This window comes from Lithobates pipiens, unplaced genomic scaffold, assembly GCF_037356315.1.
Source record: "Lithobates pipiens isolate NorthernLeopardFrog02 unplaced genomic scaffold, aLitPip1_a1.2 Scaffold_13, whole genome shotgun sequence".
NCBI lineage: Eukaryota > Metazoa > Chordata > Amphibia > Anura > Ranidae > Lithobates > Lithobates pipiens.
Window position 1 is genome coordinate 502,134,630 of NW_027507718.1, and position 12,524 is coordinate 502,147,153.

Consider the following 12,524-nt stretch of genomic DNA (forward strand, 5'->3'; position numbering starts at 1 on the left):
GTTGTAAAGCGCTATGTAAATTGTTGGCACTATATAAATCCTGATGGGCAGACGCTATTATTTTTATTATTTTTTTCAAATTTAGTTGTCTGAAGCTGTAGTTTGACTCAGACTAATTCTCTATAAAAGTTCTGGTTTCTGTACCAGTCCAGGTTGCACTGGTTCCCACTTGACCGTAGGTGTCGCTGTCACCGCCGGTGTGGGAATGCAGCAGGCTGAATGTATTGAATACCACCTCTTGCTCAGAAATAGCTCAGTGGGAGTGTTTTCCCTGCTGTGCATTCTGGGAGAGGGTATTTAAGGTACCAACGCCATTTTTGTGGGTTCTTTTCCGGGGTCCGCTATTCCGACCTCATCCCGACCTCATGGTCCTCCTGGCCTGGGGTCTGTGTTGCACGATCCTGCGCCTCGGGATCGGCTGGCCCGAGGCTCTGCAACTGGGAGCGTAGGCCCAGAAATGTCTTGGGGCCTACTGATCCAGCGGTGGTCCTGTGCTGTCTCACCTGCGGGGAGAAGCCAAGAAAACTGTAGGATCCAGGGGTCGACTTTTCCAGTGGAGGACCGAGCGCAAGGCTGGTGTCTCTGGAGGAGCCTGGAAACTCAGTTGGAGGACGCAACCTGGATCAATACCCATACAGTATCACCAGGTCGGCTGAAAGAATCTGGTACTGTATGGTAGTTCTACAACTCTAAAACTCTCAAGATTTCTAAGTTCAATTGACAAGTCTGTGGCAGAGACTTTGTTTAGCATCTCATCGGCTGCTAGGTCAAGTGAGAGGGGCCTATCCGGGGATTGCTGGATCCAATCTGTGGAGCTGTTTGTCCTCTGGATCTGACTAATACCTCTAACCCGCAATTACTAGGTGCCTGAACTCCCCCTTTATCCTCTAACCCTCTATTGAAGGACTTTTTGTATTATTCCGAAATAAATCTTAACAAAGGACTAAGTGTCGGATTCATCATCATTTGGGCTACTTTCCAACGGGACCCCCTAAGACGGGGAGGCGAGTAGGTGAGGTAACGGCAAGCCCAAATAAAACCAGCAGCTCCTTTGGAGGTTAGTGCTATATATATATATATATATATATATATATATATATATATATATATATATATATATATATATATATATATATATATATGTAGCAATGACACTTTGGACAAATGTACAAATTTACTTTTTACCTCAGAACAGTAAAGGGGTTCTGAGGGTTAATTATCTAGGTTTAACTTTGACATCAGTTTGGCTGGGCTGTGTTAGAGTTCTGCCTGGTCATGTGTACAGTTAGGTGCACATGACAGGCTCAGAACCAGGCCTGTTTGGATGCTTTGTGTATCAGCGTTCCCCCGGCCCCATTCAGTGGGTGTGCCTAGCCCCACTGAGGAGTCTGGGGAAGGGTACTTAAGATGTTGAAGCCACATGTTCAGGGTTTTTTTTTCGTTCGTGAGGCCATAGCTGCCTGTTCCTGATTCTGGACTGGGGTAGCCTCGTGAGGGGTCCGGTCACGGGAGCGTGTGTCGCTCCGCAACATGGTTCGGGTGACTAACCCCCAATAGACTCGCATGGTCTGGGGTAAGGATCTGTCTGTTCCCGAGTCTCTGAACCGGCTGGTGCGAGGCGCAGTAACTGAGGGAGGATTCAAGGCGTCTGGGTGTGCTCTCGGCTTGGAGGGGCAACGCAGCTCGTGTAAGCGACCGTGGGAGGACTCTTCGGAGGAGGGCCAACAAGCAGGCATCCCAAGAAGTGAGTGATTGCTGGGTTGTGAAGGACATTAATGAATCCACGCTTTTCCAGTACTGCCAAGGAGACAGAGAACGTTCCTGGTACTGAGGAAAAGGTTCCTGTTCACTTTCTGTTACCAATTATTCAAGGTCAGAGATTTCACAAGTTCCGAATCAAAGTGCTGACTGCCATAATCTCTGGCTAGAGATTTGTTCAGCTTTGAAGTGCCCAGCTGCGAGTGGCTACTTTCTGGGTGGTATTAGAGACTTTCTAATGATTAGCAGTTCAAGGTGCCTGAGTTTCTTCACCCTTGCCCTCTGTTCCCATACGAGACTGTGTTTGTTGGATGTTACCCCTGCAAATAAAAACCTTTCTAAAGGACTTTTATGGTGTCAGCGTCCAAAGTTGTTGGACACTAACCCTGGAAACCCCTAGACATGGAAGAACAAGCCAAGCGGAGGTAACCAGTAAGCCCAAAAGTCAAGACCGCCCCATCGAGGGTTATGACCGCTACATATATATATATATATATATATATATATATATATATATATATATATATATATATATATATATATATATTACCAAAAGTATTGGGATGTCTGCCTTTACACACACATGAACTTTAATGGCATCCCATTCTTAGTTTATAGAGTTCAATATTGAGTTGGCCCACTCTTTGCAGCTGTAACGGCTTCATGTCTTCTGGAAAGGTTGTCTACAAGGTTTAGGAGTGTGTCCATGGGAATGTTTGACCATTCTTCCAGAAGCGCATTTGTGAGATCAGGCACTGATGTTGGAGAAGGCCTGGCTCACAGTTCCCGCTCTAATTCATCCCAAAGGTGTTCTATCGGCTTGAGATCAGGACTCTGTACAGGCCAGTCAAGTTCCTCCACCCCAAACTTGCTCATCCATTCTTTATGGAGGTTTCTTTGTGCACTGGTGCACAGTCATGTTGGAACAGGAAGGCGCCATCCCCAAACTGTTCCCACAAAGTTGGGAGCATGAAATTGTCCAAAATGTTATGGTATGCTGACACTTTGAGAGTTTCCTTCAGTGGAACTAAGTGGCCAGTGAAGCCAGCAGGCATCCCACTTGCGCTCCAGCAGATAGAACTTCCTGTCCATCTGCTCTGCCTGCTCTCCATTGGGCTGTGATGTGGGCATGCACATTATGATTTGTGGGTGGGCACACTGTTGAGGCTCGGCTTCTGACACAGGCCAACATGGAGATTGCTAACAAGCTCTTCTGTATTTTTTCCATTGTCACATGCTTTATTTTGATATGCAGTATTTCCACCATTAAATCTAAGAATCAGGTCTGTCAGAATTCATTCAATGATTTATTTATAAATGATTGCCACTATTTATTTATATTATTATTACAGTATTATCATTATCATCATTATTATGTTGTTTTATTAACCCATGGTTGTTTTGAGAGTATTGTAGTTGACAATGGGCGGTCAACCATTCAGTTTAAAATAGAAATTAAATGCAAAACATTTTTATATAGCTATAAAAAAAATATTATAAATACCTTTTTTCCCTTTTTTATAAGTGATCACATTGCCTCTGTTCTCAGCTGCATAAGAGCTGGGGGAGGAGAAGCAGCAGCACACTGAACTTCCCAGTGAATGGCTGTGCAATAGGGGTGTATCAGAAGAAGTCTGATCATTGAAGGAGAGCAGGCTGAGTTCCCACCATAGCTAGAGAACTGGCCATAGTGTGTTCTCCTGCTTAGTGTGGTCATTTTTTTTAAGAGTAAAGCAGAGGAACTGGCAGGAACACCAGGGAGTTCACATATAGGAAAAAATACAAAGAGAGAACAGGATAATTTCTCATAGAAGTACATGGTACAGCAGGCACCTATCAGGAATATGAAGTGTTGGGGTAACAAATGCTTTAACTGGTTGCACAATGTCTCCTGCCCTAATGTTGGTGAGTGTCAGGTGTGATATACAGTGATTTCCATCTAGTATGAGGTCTATATATTCATGTAGCTTAGTGTGCCTCTGTTTGCTCTGATGAAAAGGGTTCTGCCCTGAAAACGGGCTGGTCTTACTCCATGCCTATGGGCATTGTTTATAACGCCCAAAAGAAAGTGAGGTTCCCAATAAAATGGAAAGTTTGTTTCCAATTTTTCTTTCTCAATTAATGGTAGTTTAATGTTAAGACAACAAGATTTTGTTACATTTACTTTGAAATTGCTATAAAGTCCAAATTGTTCTAATTCATACAAAATGTTTGGGAAAGCTATTCTTGGGTTAGATAAATATATATAAGTAGATCTCTGCAAAAATGCTTAATTTATAAAAGCTATTGCCCACCTGAACTCCATGAACAGAGGGATTAGATCGTAGAGCCACAGCCAGATATTCTATAGCCAGGATGTGTAAGTATGGTGATAGCGAGCAGCCCTAGAGCGTCCCATTCGAATGTTGACAGGATGTGACAATCCTTGCTGATGGAGCAGTATATAAGGCCATTATTTTTTGTATAAATTCTACCGGGAGACCTACTTTTTTCAGGGATGCTACCATAAACCTCCAGTCTAAACGATCAATAGCCTTCTCTGCATCTAATGAAAGAAGACATAGTGGTCTCTTGGTTTTCCGTGCATATTGTATCAGGAAGTTTGTCTTTAAGATATTATCTCGGAGGGCACATGCACGGGAGCTCCAAGATGGCCAATTACCCCGGATCCACGGTGCGCACAGCTCGGAACACGGCCACCCAGGATGGGTACCAACGAGCCATCCCGGCCCCTGACACCCCTGAGCACATCCCTGGATGTCCAGACCGGCCACCAGAAGTGACCTCAGCCCATCAGTGTAAAGCTGGTGTACCAATATGGCCACCGCCACCACAGCAGCTCAGCCACACATGGCCTAAGCAGAGGGATCCCAGGATCAGAGGCAAGTCCTAGCCTCAGCAACCCTCACTTACTCCCAGATGACCCATGGCAGCCCACAGCTCCCCCGGCTCAATCTCCAGCCTCCATAGAGTCCCTGCTGGCCCATGCCATGGAGGAGTATACACTGTCCCCAGACGCACACCATCAAGCAATCTTGCCTATTTTCAGAGCAAGATGAAGAATGCTATCTGCAAGCTTTATATAACATAGGTTTGTATGCTAATGAGGCAATTGAAAACACATGCACAGTCCATGAAACACACAAAATGCAAGCTCACTCAATGAGACAGAACTTCAAAGTGGGTACACCTGTTAAGGATATCCTTAAATTACTAACCCAAAAAACACACTCTCTGAGCATGCCCAGAAAAATTCAAGTGCTGTTCACACACAAAAAAACAACAAAAATTATGAGAATGTTTAAATCACAAATTTGATAACATGTACTATAGTCTTAAGAATGTAAGACTCGTGCAGATTCTCAATGTTTTATGTTACTGTATGGTATAACTCTCTTCAATAAAAACTAATGAAACAAACAAAAAAAAACAACAAAAAAAAGTCCCTGAGCATGCTCAGACCAACACAAATGTATTTCACACACCAAAAGCCACAGCATGCCCCTGAGCATGCCCAGAACAACCCAGATGCAGCTAGCACAAAATAAGCCACCCCCTGTCCAAAATTAAGCACATCATCCAGCATGCTACAAAATTACAGATGGGGCAAACAAAGAGCCTAAGGCCGCGTACACACGGGCGGACTGTTCGCTCAACTTTATCCGCTGAACAGTGTTTCAGCGGACAGTCCGCTCGTGTGTGGGGCTTCAGCGGACAGTTTCAGCGGACAGTTTGACGAACAAAGTTTTTCGGAAATTCCGAAAAACTGTCCGCTGAAACTTGGTTTGAGCGGACAGTCCGCCCGTGTGTAGGCCACTTTCGAAATGAGCAAACTGTTCCCGCTCGGAGGAAAGTCTGCTCATTTCGAGCGCGTCTCCAGGTAGGCGGGGCCCGCGAAGGAGACGTCGCGGGCCCCGCCGCCTGGTATGGACTTAAAGGGGAACCCCAACGCCGAAAAAAATCGGCGTGGGGGTCCCCCCAAAGTCCACAACAGACCCTTGTCCGAGCACGCTACCCGGCCGGCCAGGAAAGGGGGGCGAGCGAGCGCGCCCCCCCCTCCCGAGCCGTACCAGGCCGCGTGCCCTCAACATGGGGGGTGCCTTGGGGAAGGGGGGGCCGCGCGGCCCCCCCACCCCAAAGCACCTTGTCCCCATGTTGATGAGGACAAGGGCCTCTTCCCGACAACCCTGGCCGTTGGTTGTCGGGGTCTGCGAGCGGGGGGCTTATCGGAATCCGGGAGCCCCCTTTAATAAGGGGCCCCCGGATACCGGCCCCCCACCCTATGTGAATGAGTATGGGGTACAATGTACCCCTACCCATTCACCTGTAAAATAAAAGTACCCAAAAAAAAAAAACAACACACGAGATAAAATATTTTATTGCACAGCTCCGGGGGTCTTCCGTCTTCGGGGGTCTTCTCGCCGGACTCCTCCGCTATCTTCTTGTAGCTCTTTTGCTAGCGGAGGAGTCCGGCTTTCTTCCTCCCCGCCGCCGGCCTCTTCTCCCGACTTCGGGGGTCTTGTCCCCCTCTTCGGTTCTTCTGCCGGGCCACCGCGCCTTCTTATAGCTCTTTTGCAGGCGGTGGCCCGGTCTTCTGTCGCCGCCGCCTTCCGTTCTTCTGCCGGGCCACCGCGCCTTCTTATAGCTCTTTTAGAGGCGGTGGCCCGGTCTTCTGTCGCCGCTGTCGCCTTCCGGTCGCCTTCCGTTCTTCTTCTTGTTCTTCTTCTTCTTCTTCTCCAGGAGATGTTGACACGTCGCTCTCTCCGGCCGGAATGCCAGAGCCGCGCTGTGCGGCCACTTATATAGTGACAATGGGGCGGTGTCACATGGTATATGTCACATGGGTTGGTCACATGGGTTGATGTCTATGACTATGACATCGTAAGGGGGTGGGGTCACCATGTGACCAACCCATGTGACATATACCATGTGACACCGCCCCATTGTCACTATATAAGTGGGCGCACAGCGCGGCTCTGGCATTCCGGCCGGAGAGAGCGACGTGTCAACATCTCCTGGAGAAGAAGAAGAAGAAGAACAAGAAGAAGAACGGAAGGCGACCGGAAGGCGACAGCGGCGACAGAAGACCGGGCCACCGCCTCTAAAAGAGCTATAAGAAGGCGCGGTGGCCCGGCAGAAGAACGGAAGGCGGCGGCGACAGAAGACCGGGCCACCGCCTGCAAAAGAGCTATAAGAAGGCGCGGTGGCCCGGCAGAAGAACCGAAGAGGGGGACAAGACCCCCGAAGTCGGGAGAAGAGGCCGGCGGCGGGGAGGAAGAAAGCCGGACTCCTCCGCTAGCAAAAGAGCTACAAGAAGATAGCGGAGGAGTCCGGCGAGAAGACCCCCGAAGACGGAAGACCCCCGGAGCTGTGCAATAAAATATTTTATCTCGTGTGTTGTTTTTTTTTTTGGGTACTTTTATTTTACAGGTGAATGGGTAGGGGTACATTGTACCCCATACTCATTCACATAGGGTGGGGGGCCGGTATCCGGGGGCCCCCTTATTAAAGGGGGCTCCCGGATTCCGATAAACCCCCGGCCGCAGACCCCGACAACCAACGGCCAGGGTTGTCGGGAAGAGGCCCTTGTCCTCATCAACATGGGGACAAGGTGCTTTGGGGTGGGGGGGCGCGCGGCCCCCCCTTCCCCAAGGCACCCCCCATGTTGAGGGCACGCGGCCTGGTACGGCTCGGGAGGGGGGGCGCGCTCGCTCGCCCCCCTTTCCTGGCCGGCCGGGTAGCGTGCTCGGACAAGGGTCTGTTGTGGACTTTGGGGGGACCCCCACGCCGATTTTTTTCGGCGTTGGGGTTCCCCTTTAAGTACATTCCAGGCGGTGGAGCCCGCGACGTCTCCGTTGCGGGCCCCGCCTACCTGCACACGCGCTCGAAATGAGCGGACTGTTGCCTCGTGTGTGGGCGAGTCCGTTCATTTCAAAAGTTGCGCGGACTTAGTACGACGAACAAAGTTTGCCGTATTTGTCCGCTCAAAAAGTGCCGTGTGTGGGCGTGTTCGTTCATTCAAAAGTTTGAGCGGACTGTTTGACGAACTTAGTTTCGGCAGACAGTCCCCGCGTGTGTACGCGGCCTCACATGGGCAAAGGTTATACCACAATTACCATTGCAGTATATGAGAACTGCTTTGTTAATTTTTCTAGTCCCCACTTGGCTGGCTTATTTTCTAGTTATACAAAAAACACAGGAAGTTTCCCCAGGGGTTTTTTAGCAGCAGAGAAAATTTATATAAAAATGGATGATGTAAAAAAAATAATTTATTTAACAGACAATAATAATTTCAAATGAACAATGATAAGTCATCCATATAGGTAGTGCGACACAAAAACAAACATGGAACATCACTCATAGCAAAAATCACTCTATGTACAAGCATGGTTTGCCAATTGTAATTGTAACATATGTACCCACATGAAAACCCAGATGCATTTAGATCCTTTGCGATATCCGATCTCTGCATGTCCATCTGCAGGTGTTTTACCCAGCATCCTCCTCTCTGGGTCCCAGAACATGGCCCCCTGTAAGCTCGGTGGACTATGCACCCACCCAGAGGACACGGGGGGGACATGCGGCAGCAATGGGATCACTGGACAGCTACAATCCTGCAATGCTGGTTTGTGTGATACATCCTCATGTCTTCATCCACCCATTGGTAACTATACCTCTATATTTATGGAGATATAATTTTGCTCAATTTGAAATGTTATACACATATATTTTTTTTATATTGTCCAAAGTCTTTAATTAGATATTTTGACATTTTCCTAGTATATAAATCCCCCTGAAGAGACCAGAAATCGCAAGGGTCGAAATGCATCGGGGTTTTTCATGTGGATATATATGTTACAAATACAATTGGCAAACCATGCTTGTACATAGAGTGATTTTTGCTATGAGTGATGTTCCATGTTTGTTTTTGTGTCGCACTACCTACCTATATGGATCATTTATCATTTATCATTGTTCATTTGAAATTATTTTTATTTTTATTATTGTCTGTTAAATAATTTTTTTTTTTACATCAACCATTTTTATATAAATTTTCTCTGCTGCTAAAAAAAACCCTGGGGAAACTTCCTGTGTTTTTTGTATACTTTTGGGTTATGCCGCTTTGGGGGCTCCCTTATTGTGTTTTTCCTTTCTATATATTTTCTAGTTCTTGGCCTTAAAATGGGTATGGGGGCCCAGGTCCTACCCCAAGGGACATATATCAATGTCACCAATTTGGACAACCCCAAAAACGAAAAAAAGGAGAAGTGCCTTTAAAATGCAAAATTGCTTAACAGCGTAACACATATCTAGGATGGGCAGCAGCAGCACTGATGTGGCCCGGCACTACACAGACAAGGCCATTTGGGTCTGTTAAGGCTTAAAATGAGAAGCCCCATGTAAAAAATACCACCCCAAACTAAAAAAAGATTCTTCAGTGTTGTCACATGAAAAGATAGAATAAAATATTTACAAAAATGTGAGGGCTGTACTCACTTTTGTGAGATATTGTATATATATGTATTCTGCATTTAGCATAGACTAGCTATTCATTATAGACTCTATATTCAGTCAGTACAGGCAGTGTAGTTTATATAACACAGTGTGAGGAAGTGGTTAAAGCGGGAGTCCACCGGGACTCCGCGTTTTTTTTTTTTTAAAAGCCAGCAGCTACAAATACTGCACCTGCTGACTTTTAAAATGGTGACACTTACCTGTCCAGCGCGCCTGCGATGTTGACACCCGAAGCCGATCGCTAGATCGACACTCGGGTGCTGCCGCCGCCATCTTGGGTATGGGAATCAGGAAATGGAGCCTTTCGGCTTCATTTCCCGGTTCCCTACTGCGCATGCGCGAGCCTCGCGGCGCAATCCGGACGGTCCCCGCTGCCTCTGGGAACTGTGTGTTTCCCAGCAGGCAGCGGGGCACTTGCGCAAAGGGGCGGGCAGTTGCGGAAAGGGGCGTAATCTATGCCCCTTTCCGCAGACAGCTATCCCGGAAGTGGGTGCAGTTACCTGGATTATCCAGGTAACTGCACCCCCCTCCCCCCTGAAAGGTGCCAATTGTGGCGTCGGAGGGGGGGGGATTCCGATGAGCGGAGGTCCATTTTAGGGTGGACCTCCGCTTTAAGGGGAACCCTGCACCAATTTTTTTTTTTAAATGGCATGGGAGTCCCCCCAAAATCCATAACAGGCCCTTCAGGTCTGGTATGGATTTTAAGCCAGTGGCAAATAAAAAAAAAATGTCATGGGGTCCCCTCAAAATCCATACCAGACCCTTATTCGAGCATGCATCCTGTCAAGCTGCAGGAAAAGTGGGGGGGGGGGGGTGAGAAAGCACCCCCCTCCTGAACCGTACCAGACCACATGCCCTCAACATGGGGAGGGTGCTTGGGGGTCCCCCCCAAGCACCTTGTCCTCATGTTGATGGGGCAAGGGCCTCATCCCCACAACCCTTGCCGGCGGTTGCGGGGGTCTGCAGGTGGGGGCCTTATTGGAATCTAAAGGCCCCCAGATCCCACCCCCCCCATGTGAATGAGTATCGGGTACATTGTACCCCTACCCATTCACCAAAAAAAGTGTCAAAAAGGTAAATACGACAGGAGACAGTTTTTGACAATACCTATTATTTCTTTATTTAAAAAAAAAGTGTATGTAAATCCATTGGCAATCACGGCATCCGATAGTCCTGGGGAAAAAAAACATAAAATCTCCGCCTCCGTGGGAGGCTTCCCCCATGACTGCTGTCTTTTTGCTTTGACAGCTGTTATATAGGCAAGGGCGGTGCCACCTGTTGACATAATCAAGTAACCCTGTCCCCTTCTGACATCATGTGACATTAGGGGGGGGTAGGGTCACCTGTTTACGTCACTGGGTGGCCCCGCCCTCGCTATATAACAGCTGTCAAAGTGAAAAGACAGCAGTCAGCGAGGAAGCCTCCCATGGAGGCGGAGTTTTTACGTTTATTTTTTTTGTTTTTCGGGACCGTTGGACACCAGGGTGTTTGGCTCATCCATACTCATTGCAAGGAAAATCTAATTTTGCAATTACAACCTATGTGATCCAACAAATCTGTTATTTTTACATTGAAATGTCCAACATACTATTAAAAACATAAATTTAGACCTATGTAGGGGAGAGAGAACAAAAAACAGGTCTCTTTCTTTATTCTTCTCCTTATGCAACTCAGCGCTCATATATGGCCAGCAGTATTTTTTGTATTGCATTCCTTTGACTGCTACAGTATATATCAGGTGATATGACAGTGATTTTACTGGCATCTATGATTCCCATCGTGGAAGCTCAGATAGATGTGACATGGGAGAATCAGGCCAGGGTTCAAGTTCCCTTTGTGGGATGCCTAGGTTTTTCGTGAACACCGGAAAATCCGCTAGTGATCGTAATATATATGTGCGCCCATTTTTGTGAGCCAGCAGATGGAAGGGGTATCTCCAATTATAGGCTATACCTGCCTCCACAAGAGCCCTAGTTAAGTTTCTTAGTGATCTCCGTTTAGCAAGGGTTCAACATGAAAGATCAGAATATAGCATAATTTGGGCTCCTTTAGAGTCCCCCGGGCCATGACCACCTATTTTGTGTAGTATTTCCTTGCATTTAAAAAAATGCACCCTGTGTAACACATCTCTAGGATGGGCAGCAGCAGCACTCATGTGGCCTGGTGTATGGTGGATTTGAGCAAGTTCAATGTGTTCTGTAGCTGGTTTACCTAGCAGAGTAATGAAGACCTCTTTAACCAATGAAATAAGCTCCTCTTAGTTTGTTTCTTCAGGGATACCTCTAAGGCCGCGTACACACGGGCGGATTGTCTGCCCAACTTAGTCCGCTGAAACGTGTTTCAGCGGACAATCCGCTCGTGTGTGGGCTTCAGCGGACTTTTTCAGCGGACAGTCTGACGGACTTAGTCTTTCGGAATTTCCGTAATTTTGTCCGTCCAAACTTGGTTTCAGCGGACAGTCCGCTCGTGTGTAGGCAAGTTGGACGGACTAAGTATGGCGCATGCTCAGAAAGGATTTACACGCCGAAGGTTGCATTGCAGTGTATTGGACGTCGAATTTCTATTTCCGTCGTACGTGCCGTACACGTCATCGCGCAAGCTTTCAGCGGACTGTCTGTTCATCGTGTGTGGTCAAGTCCGTTCATTCAAAAGTTGAACGGACTGTCTGTTGGATTGTCTGACGAACTTAGTTGGGCAGACAATCCGCCCGTGTGTACGCGGCCTTAGGTGTATATTGTTCCACCTATAGCGATCTTCCATATCGTCTATGTGGGACCAAAGAGCCTGAAATTGAGAGTGATGATCAGTCAATGCTATTTGTGCCCCTGAGAGCCCTGTGATCACAGAAATTATGATTTGTTCCACAGCATCCACTCGATCATGAAAGCTATGAAGACTCACTTTTATCCCTTTTATGGCTGTCCTCCATTCAGAGAAGCATGGCTTCCAAATCTTTCTTGGTAGGCAATAAGCTTAAATATTTCTCTAAACGATCATTGGTGGCATATTGTTCAAATTTGCTGCCCAAAACTGAGTGGTCTCGGTCTGGTGCCTGAGGAGGATTTTTGGTGTTATGGTTAGAATGTTGCTTTTGTTGAGCCCCATGGCCACTTCTACCAGATTGCATATGGGAAGGCCTGTGGGAGGTATCGTGTTCTTGCATACTATGTAAGTAAGCCTTTCAACTGGCGGTTCTGGTCGTTTTTTCGGGGTTTTCTCTTATTACTTTTGCTCATCTTGCTACCACAGGT